A 10938-nucleotide genomic window follows, 5' to 3' on the forward strand; every position below is an offset into this window, starting at 1 on the left:
CAAATTACATATAAATTAATTAATTTTTTTTAATACATAAAAGCTATTAATTTGTTTAAACATGTATTCACATAGCGATTTGAGAATGTTTGAAACTAAACAACCTACAATCGTATTGAGAGAATGTTCCAAACTAATCTACAACGGTAAAGAAAATTCAAAATGCCATGGAGCGGGGAATGGCACATCGGTACAGATAACCTTCTGATTTTTTTCAAAGATTTTTCATTTTTCTTGTAAGAGTTTGTTTGCACAATGATCTGTCTGTCAATTATTTTCATCTATTATTTGGTTTTTTTGTTTTTTTTTAACGGTAGAAGATGAAGAGGCAAAGCAGAGGATCAAATAATAGCGACTGAATGAAGACATAATTCTTCCTGCAGGTAATTCTTTGTACCTCTTTATTATTTATTTATATTTTTACACGTATGTGGTAATAGATGAAGAGGCAGAGTAAAGGATTGTTTACCCTGCCGAATAAAATTGTGCAGTGATGAAAACCCTACGAAATTTACTAATAGATCGCCCAAAATGACATGAAAAATTGAGCTCTCCAGGATTCAATCCTTTGCATTAATTTTAGCTATCCTGGCATTCTTCTTCATTGAATTCGTTAGGCTAGGGTACAAGAGCAGTCTCTGATCATTCTTTGCGTTAATTTTAGCTATCCTGGCATTCTTCTTCATTGAATTCGTTAGGCTAGGGTACAAGAGCAGTCTCTGATCATTCTTGGATAAATGTCGGACCAAACTAGCCGGCAAATTTGGGGTTTCAACCATTGAAAACTACTTCAAAATTGAATTAAAACTATGGATGATAATGCCATGACTAAGAGGTATCTATATTGTCAAAGTCACCGAGGATTTCCTCTTGCACTCATCTTTTGGGTACACAATATCTATAATTGGATGCAATTGTTTACCAGTTTAACATTTAAACCTGTAACATGATTCTCGCTGATGAACATGAGTCTCCACTAAGCAAACCATGATGGTCGCCAGTGTTCATATACAATTGCATTTGCATTAGAAGCTTAATCTGGCTTCTAAATTGCTAGATCAGCTTAGAATTGATTCCATGTTTAATGGATAGGCTGAAGTTGGTTTTTTATGAATTGAACATACAATATTCAGGTCTAAAGCATCCTTGACACCTGTTATAACCTCTTGAGGGAAGGGAAAGACAAATTTTCAGAGAAAAGGGAACAGATGTATTATTGTTTAGTTCATATTGTATTTCTTTTTTATGTTTATTGCAGGGATATGATAATCAGCTTATGATTATTATCAGCTTATTTATTCTGGAGTAAATAGGAGATATTGCCCAGTTTCTATTGAACCTGTCCATCCATCTTTTCGCTAATGTTTAAAATAGATTTTCACATTTGCATTGGAAATTTAGTCTGTTTCTAAACTTCTAGTTCTTTCTACACATCCGGTTTGCAGAAGAATAAAATTTTAATGTATGAATTTATTCAATTTATTTTTGATAGGCTAATTTTGATTCTTAAAATCTAATAGTACATTGTGAAGGCGGTTGTAAGTCAGATTATTCTATTTGATTGTCTCATATGTTAGTAGGATCGATCAATAAAGAATGAGATTGAGAGAGGAACGAGGCTTGCACAGTATGTTTGGGCTCATTGTTTATTTATTTTATCAAAATGGGGAGTTACATACAATGGTTATAACTTAATGTTATAACAAATATGTACAGGACTATTAGATTAGAAATGTTTATATAAACATTTTAATGTGTGTTTATATAAACTTATATTATTTTAATATCATATTGACTTTAGATTTTGGTCTGGTTGCAGATTTTGAGTCCATATTGTTGTATCTCTGCATGAGACAATGTTTGGTTTCTCCTCTGGAGAGGTGCTGCTACTTTTGGGAGCAACCGTTGCTGTTATTGGTGGGAGAAATGTCCTTCTCTTGTATATTTTCTTATCATGGTTTCTTATTAATTATGGTATCTCTAAACTTCCTTGTCTGATTGCAGGGACAAAAGATGTACCGAGGATTGCTAGAGCGGCTGGCAGGTTAGCTGGTAAAGTAGTAGGCTATGTTCAAAGTGCTCGAGGACAGATGGAAACTGTCTTGCATCAATCTCAAGCTACTCAGGTCCATAGTCCTCTATTTGCAAAACACTTTTTTTTGATGCTTTCTTTTCTGAGTGTCATATTTATTAAATAACATTTTCTTTCTGATCAAAGAAAATTAATGTGCATGATGCACTTTTGGGAATGTTGATGTGGCTTTTTTAATACTCTGAAATTGGACGTAAATGACTCGTGGTCACCAAAGACACTTCCCTTAATAACCTATCAACATTAAAACTAGAAAAAACAAAATAGGGAATCCTATAAGAGTAGGGGTGTGGAACACCAAACTGTACTATAAACATTATGTTCTAACATGGACAATATAAAACATGCAACGTATGTATATAAAAAAGTTAGACCAATCTATAAACACGCTGTAATGTACTCACAACATTCAGCTTGGCTTTTTTATATGTATTGGTATACTATCCAACAATGGCACCTAGTAAATCTCTAGGAAGCAATGTAGGAATGATGCTACAGATGGGATTTGCCATGCTTCCATTGGTAGCTAGCATGTCTGAAAGTTCAACAACGCAAAAACCTAACGATCAACACTTCAAGATGGTCTAGCTCTAAACTTTGAATTAATCCTTTTCATTCAGGCTCTAAATTGCAGGGAACAATTAAGATAGACAACCATTTATTTTTGGCTAAAGAAATGATATTAGAAGAAAAAACTACATATTAGTGATCATCATGAACACCATATGATATACAACATAGTGAGCTCATCAATTATGACTTTATTTATGAATATCTATCACGAGTCATGCTGATCACACTTGAAAACAATTGTTCTCTCATTTTAATTGTGAATCACTGCAACTGATTTGAGCCAAGATCTCCCTATATTGCATTGTATGATCTTTCACTTTATAGAACAATTACTGCAAAATCAATTCTAAGAGTTAACTGGCATCAAGTAACAGTTGTTGGCTTAAGCTTCTTAAAGGATGTTTTCTGAAGTGTTTGTCATTCTTAATTTAAATGGCGAAGCTTCTAAAGATGTTTTGTTTAGTTTAGTCAAAGTCTTTTGATCATAACAATTTTTCTTGTTTCATCATATAAAACAGCACAACCCAATTGGTTCCAGCTATATTAACCAAACTGAGGACATTTGCTAACAGACTTGTCAAATCTCCAAAAAAATTATTGGTTCATCATCCAAAAGCATGACATCAATATTTTTTTCATGTTCCACTAACTTAAGAAATGTGTTTCTGTTAATTTTCAGCAGTAACCCAAATGAAACTGCTATAGTGCTTTGATAGTTTGGTTGTAATTTTTTGTGGCTTGCGGTTGCATCCCATCCATTCTTCTAATTATATAGCCAGGAGCTTGGACTTTGGTTGACATTAATTTCTTTCTCAACCAAGGATCATCTTTTCTTATCATTCCTTGTCTTGTCTTCTCTTAACTTGTTCCTGTATCATGTTTGTGGACATTAAATTTTTCTTAACAGCAGTCAACTTCAGATCCTGGCCCTATGAAAGAGCAGATTTTAACCTCTGAGTGTTTATTTAAATTAAAGTTTACTTTCATATGTTCACTTTATTAAATAAATGAGATTTCTAATAAAATGCAACACTGAGAGGAATATTCAGATATGATCTTATATATCAAAGTGTGTGAACTTGGACAGGTATAAGAAATGAATTAAACTATAAAAATAAACTCAGAATTAGGATAGAGCATGTTTGGTCAAGAAATGAATGCTGGAAATGGACTCAAGAAGGCTACAGGATCATCCTTGACAAACTTGAACTGATATTGATAACTTTGGTCCTGGGGTTAGTGGTGTCCAAGTGTCAGGTGATTGTGTTCTGATATTGGGCATGTGTCTAGGTGTTGTGTGTTTGTATCCTCAAACACTCATGTTCATGCCTTCAAATGCGATACAACTGACATGTTCATTTTTTTGGCTGACGTAAAGTGTAGCATGCAATGGTTTACCATTACAAAGGAATTGCAAGCAATAATCTGATCTGATTGTTTCCCAAGCATTGAAAGCAAACATGCATCTAGAAAGCAACTTAAACCTCAAATCCAGAAGCTTAAATCACACTCTACATGGATTGTGGAACTACAACTTAAACCTCATCAAATCTGAAATATAAGAGCTTCAAGTCAGAAATTTTTGTCTTTCAACTTTGTATTACAAGAAGTAAACACTTGACAAGAAAGTCTAAGCATGAAACACCTTTAGAAAGGTAACTCTACTCACTGTATTAGGTCTGATACACCTTTAAAATCTCCTTCAAAATGCTCATACAAGTAGCTACAGATCTGCCATGAAGTTTCCAACTTATCACCAATCATAAACACAATAACCAAGGCTCAAAATACTCAGAAATGTATCTCAGTAAGTCTGCAACAACAAGCTGGAAGCAAGAAATTCCACAGGGGCGATTCACCAATGTGTAAGTAAATGTCACATTTGAGCACCAATCGAACTAGGCTATGGGCATGCTTTGAGGACCTAGACGCCACCCTGTAAGAAGAATTTACAGACCACAATGCTCAGAAATCTCCACAATCAGCTCCCGCGTGCCAAGGCAAGAATGGCGCTTCTCTCTAGGAGGGCAATTTGCAACATCACAAAATCTCAAAGATCTTCATATTTTTCAAAAACATATTACCATTCTTGCGAGGGTAGATTTCTTTCAAAATCACTGTAATCTGTATCTCAACACACCAACTAGCGAGCGTAGATGTTTCACTACCGAAACCGCCAACATAGTAGAGGGTTTTTGTCCTCAACCAGCAACAAGAGAACTCTCAGAGTTCATTCCAGCAGCATCTCCTTAAGTTGTCAATTCTGAATGTCCAAATGAGAGCTCAAAGTTTGACATCAACAACCTTTGTCATCAATGCAATATTTCCAACAATGTCACTCTGACATCAATGACTATATTTCCAACAATCTCCCTTGAACAAAACACAATTTGACATCAATGAAAACATTTCCAACAATGCTTTCACTTGTAGGTGGTTTCCTTGATATTAGGATGACTACATGGTGTGATCGGTAGGTGCATGATGGGTTGGTAGATGCCTCGGTATAACATTGAGCCTCAAGTGTGCTCCTTAGATAATTATGGTGACAACACTATTTGATTTTATAAGTGTAATTCTTGGAACAACATTGTACCATTTAGTTACTATGTGATGATTGCTAATCTTTGTTGTTGGCCTAGAGGTTTGTTAGATGTAATGGGCACCCTAGAATGCCGAAAAACTAACCCCACTGCTGATAGGAATTTAGTCAAACAGTTTGCAGCCAATTCCTTATTTCTCCGTTTAATGTTTCAATGTTTTTTTTTTGTTTTAAGTCTTTGCACAGGTATGAAACCACATAACATGAACTAAAAAGAATTTACAATAATAGGCAAGCTGAAAATTGAACTACTGCTGTTATAATATTATTTTCAGAATTAACAAACTCAAATACAAAGCAGGTTATTTTCAACTCACTAATTACTCCAGCATTTTGACATAATGTTCCAACAAAAGTTTCTAATTCTGCTGCTACAGTAACATGAATAGTGCTGCATGAATAGTGTCAGATGAATAGTGCCGCGTGAATAGTGCCAGGTGAATACTACCCGCGTGAATAGTGCCGCGTGAATAGTGTCACGTGAATAGTACCCACGTGAATAGTGTTGCGTGAATAGTACCCGCGTGAATAGTGTCGCGGCCTGTAGCTGGAAATGCAACCAAATAATGCTGCTGCTTGTAGCTGGAAATGCAACCAAATAATGTTGCTGCCTGTGGCTGAAAAATGCACCCAATCTGCCTGAGGATTCCAAAGGCCAAACCCCAAGGGAATGACGTCTAGAATGTCACAAGAGAGGATAGACGTCCTCTAATGCCAATAACGGATCTGCAACTCACACACCAAATTCTTCTCATATTCAACCTGCCCAATGAAGCCACAAAAGCTCCCTTTTATTCTTTCTCCAAGGGGCGACCCAACTCACTCAAACAATGTGGGATAAAACATGTTCAATATATAACATATTAAAATATTCACTTATGTCTCCCTTGGTTGCCCCTTTGATTTACACATATCTCCATAAAATAAATATTAAAGTAACACTTTAATATTTTACAATTAAATTAAATGTTACTTTAATAAAACTTCAGGCATTAAAATATATTAGCAATCGGACTCCGAATAGCGTGAGTGATAGCTCGTCGGAAAGCTCTCGCCAAGGAGTATCAAATCCAATCACCAAAACTAGCATCCGTTGTGTCCTGCTGACTTATTAAAAATAGTAAGTATGCCTGAAACTAAGTAAATCAACTTCGTTTTGGCCCAAACTGGAAATGACTAGGCCAAAACGCTCCAGGATCCCTTTAAACCCTTCGTTAGCCCTCGGGACCATGTAGAGCTAGGCTAACGCACATATGCTTGGTCAATCTGCTAGAGTGGGGACATTACAGTCCGCCCCCCTTGAAATTGCTTGTCCTCAAGCAATCTCAGTCCAGCCTGCTGTATCACCTGCTCATTCTCCCATGTAGCATCTTCCTTTGGCAGGTCTCTCCATCTGACCAAATACTCCTTCACTATCCTGTTTCTGAGTTTCCTCACTCTGGTGTCCAGAATAGCCTCAGGTACTAACACGAGCTTCCCCTCCTCATCCAAAGGGGGTAAATCTGCAGAAGGTACTACACTCTGACCAATAGCTTTCTTAAGCCTAGACACATGAAATACATTGTGTACTCGACTGCCCTCTGGAAGCTCAAGCTCATAGGCGACTTCGCCCACTCTGCGAATCACCCTGTAGGGACCATAAAATTTAGGCTTCAGCTTCTCTGCCTCGCTCCTCTTGAGAGATGACTGCCTATATGGCTGTAGCCTCAAGTATACCATATCCCCTACCTCGAAACTGCGCTCTACCCTGTGCTGATCAGCATACAACTTTTGTTGATTCTGAGCTTGCTGTATGTTCTCCTTGAGCACTCTCAGGATATCCTGACTATCCTGCAATAAGTCTTTCGCTTTGGGCACCCTGCTGTCCCCCAAAACCAGATCCATGAAGCTTGGTGCTTCATAACCATAAAATGCCATGAAGGGTGTCATCTTGATGGACATATGATATGTAGTGTTGTAATAGTATTCTCCCATATGCAACCATCTAACCCAAGCCCTCTGCTGTGTAGTCACATAGTTCCTCAAATATCCCTCCACCCATTTATTCACAATCTCCGTCTGCCCATCTATTTGCGGATGATAACTAGTGCTGGGTGTAAGATCTGTGCCACACAACGTAAACAACTCTTGCCAGAAAATACTCATAAATTTACTATCCCGATCACTGACAATGAATCTAGGTAGCCCATGTAACCTGATTATCTCTCTGAAGAAAAGATCTGCCACCTGTGCTGCTGTGTAAGTGGACGGAATAGCAAAGAAGTGAGTGAACTTCGTTAAGCGGTCTACCACCACATAGATGCAATCCCTCCCTTGCACTCGTGGCAACCCAGTGATAAAGTCCATTGAAATACTTTCCCATTTCCTATCTGGGATGGGTAAGGGCTGTAGTAAACCTGCAGGGAACGTGTGCTCTCCCTTATTCTGCTGGCAAACTGCACACTCCCTGACATACCTCTGAACATCATCCTTGAGCCCTCTCCATGAGAATCGCTCTCGGATCTGCCTATAGGTCTTGAAGACCCCCGGATGCCCAGCTGTAGGTGCATCATGAAATGCCCTAAGTATCGCTTCTCTCAACTGTGATGACGGAATCAAGTAAACTCTGTCCTGAAATCTGATCAATCCATCTATCACCTCATAGCGATCATCCTGCGTAGTACCTGAAATCAAACCAGACGCCCAAGTATCCCCGACATACTCTGCTATAATCTTATCCCTCCAATCTCCTGTAATCTCTGCAAGAGCACAAATGTGAGGTCTTCTGGATAAGGCATCAGCTACTACATTCCTCTTCCCTTTGACAAACTCAATGTCAAAGTCATAAGCCTGCAATTTAGTGACCCACTTCTGCTGCCTGTCATTCAAGTCTCGCTGGCTCATGAAATACTTTATGCTATTGTGATCCGTCTTGATCACAAACTTCCCTCCAACCAAGTAGGATCGGAATTTGGCCAAGGCATGCATGATGGCCAACATCTCACGATCATAAATAGAATAGCTCCTCTCCACACCTCAGAGCTTCCTACTCTCAAAAGCAATGGGGTGCTTCTCCTGCATCAATACTGCTCCAATCCCATCACCCGATGCATCACAATGAAGCTCAAAGGGCTTCGCGAAGTCTGGTAGAGCTAGAACTGGACACGAAGACATCACCTGCTTGAAATGCTCAAAACACCTCTGTGCTGCCTCTGTCCACATGAAGGCCCCCTTCTTAGTAAGATCTGTCAAGGGAGCAGCTGTCTGAGAAAACCCCTTAACAAATCTCCTATAAAAACCACATAAGCCAAAGAACACCTTAAGCTGAGTAAGGTTCGTAGGTGTGGGCCAATCAACAATAGCTCTAATCTTTTCAGGATCCACCCGAACTCCCTTTGCACTGATAATATGACCAAGGTACAAAAGCTTTGTCATCCCGAACTCACACTTAGACTCCTTGGCATATAGGGACTCTCTCTCCAAAATAGATAGCACCTCCTCAAGATGTTGTAAATGCTCCCCCCATGTCTTGCTAAAGATCAAAATATCATCAAAGAAAATCAAAACGTATCTCCTCAATTGCCCCCTAAACACCTGGTTCATGCAACTCTGAAAAGTAGCAGGAGCATTGGTTAGCCCAAATGGCATAACTAGAAACTCAAAATGACCATAGTGACACCGAAAAGCTGTTTTCTCAATGTCCTCTGCTCTCATACTGATCTGATGATACCCTGATCTCAAATCTATCTTTGTGAATACACATGCCCCATGTAGCTCATCTATCAGCTCATCTATCCGCGGAATGGGGTACCTGTTCTTAATGGTTTTTTTGTTCAAGGCCCTGTAGTCAATGCACATGTGCATTGTTCCATCCTTCTTCTTAACCAAGACAACTGCTGAAGCAAATGGGCTTTTGCTTGGCCTGATGTGCCCCATTTCCAACAACTCCTTAATTGCCTTCTCTATCTCATCCTTATGTTTCTTAGGATGACGATAGGGAGTGATCATCACTAGTTTGGCTCCCTCCTCGAGCTCAATAACATGCTCTGCACGCCTATCGGGAGGAACCCCATGAGGAATATCACCAAATACCTTGGCATGCCTGTCAAGTATCTCCTGTATATCTGGTGGATGACTCTTCACTCGAGGCTTCGGTGAAGCTGGCATAACTAAGCACTCTGTTGCCCACTCTATGTCATTATGTCGAAAAAGTCTCTCCATTCTCCTCAAAGACACTACCCTGCAACTCCCATCTGAAAGTCCCCTGAGCACAACAGTCCTACCCTCATGCTGAAACCTCATCTCCAACTTCGCTAGATTGAAAGTGAACTCAACCAGCGATGCCATCCATGTCATACCGAGAATGACGTCGTAATCTCCCATGTCCACAACATAGAAATCATCCTCCAACTCATAACCATCTCCAAATCTAATGTGAAGATTTGAAACCTTCTGAGTACATAATAGCTTTTGGCCATTAGCCACCATGACTCTAAAACCATCATGCTCCTCTGTCTGTAAGCCTCTCCTAGCTACCAACTGTGTATCAATAAAGTTATGCGTAGCCCCAGTGTCAATAAGGGAAATCACCTTCTGTCCCTGGATAGTACCTCTCACCTTAAAGGTGATTGCCTTCTGAGCCCCGGTTAACCGTGCCAATGACCTGTCATCCTCAGCAGTTCTGCTCCTCTCTGTAGTACTACTCTCATCTGAATCGGAGTGCTGATCCTCCCCCTCTGACTCTGACTCCTCTGTTGAAAAATACTCCATTTGATTTGCCTTAGCCTTGAGAGGGCATTTATGAGATAAGTCCCAAGGCTCTCTACACTGGAAGCACAGTTTCTTCTTTCGAAGTTCATTCAAGGTTTCACTGTCTAGTCCTTTTGATCCTTCTTTGGGTTTGTTATACTCTTTCTGAAATGGTTTTTTGTCTTTGTCCTTGTGGTAGGAAGAATCTGTTGAATGGTATTTTCCTTTGTATACCGAAGGGGCTAAATCTCGTGCCTTTTTAGTTGCTTCTGCTAAGGTGAGTGGATCATGTCCCTTCACCCAACCACGTAATGGATCAGCAAGCCCATCACAAAATAACACCACCAATCTCCTAGGAGAGATATCAGTAACAAGTACAGACAACCGCTGAAACTCGGCGATGTAAGCATCCACCGAACCTGTCTGTTTTAACTGTGCTAGCTCCTTGAAATGTAACTCGGGATCCCTAGTGTCAAATCTCTCAATCAATCTTTCTGTGAATTCCTCATAGGATGTAATCTGATTATGCCCCAGAGTCACCATGCCATGATGCCACCATTCATGCGCAACGCCGTCCAAATGCATAGCCGCATACTTGATAGCCTCCTCCTCAGGCATAGGATTAAGCTGTAAGTATGTATCTACCTTCTGCACCCAAGCTCGTGCAGTCATCTTCCCTGAAGCATCATAATAAGGCAAGGAAAGTTTTCCAACTTTCTTTCTTAGCTCAAAATTCTGATTCCTCCCTCCTGCTCTAGGCATATGTCTCATCCTCAAGTCCATATAATCTCTGAGGGAAATATCCGCTTGAAACTCGGGTCCACTGGCCTCTCAGTCCCTCCTGAACTGACCCTGTAACTCAGTAATTTGCGGTTCGTTCACTGGTTGAACCGGATCCCTAGGTGGAAAGGTGGGTAGAAGAGGTCTCGAGCTTGTTGTTCGA

At 39.5% G+C, this 10938-nt stretch overlaps 1 long non-coding RNA gene across 1 annotated transcript; it reads left to right on the forward strand.

Annotated features, from left to right (window-relative positions):
* Window positions 1-279: 279 nt before the first annotated feature.
* Window positions 280-2138, forward strand: LOC131050801 (uncharacterized). Its single transcript, XR_009371644.1, has 3 exons — window positions 280-383; window positions 1820-1917; window positions 2005-2138. It is a non-coding gene; the product is annotated as an uncharacterized LOC131050801 (long non-coding RNA).
* The last annotated feature ends 8800 nt before the right edge of the window (window positions 2139-10938 follow it).

Source organism: Cryptomeria japonica, chromosome 2 (assembly GCF_030272615.1).
Source record: "Cryptomeria japonica chromosome 2, Sugi_1.0, whole genome shotgun sequence".
In the NCBI taxonomy this organism is placed as follows: domain Eukaryota; kingdom Viridiplantae; phylum Streptophyta; class Pinopsida; order Cupressales; family Cupressaceae; genus Cryptomeria; species Cryptomeria japonica.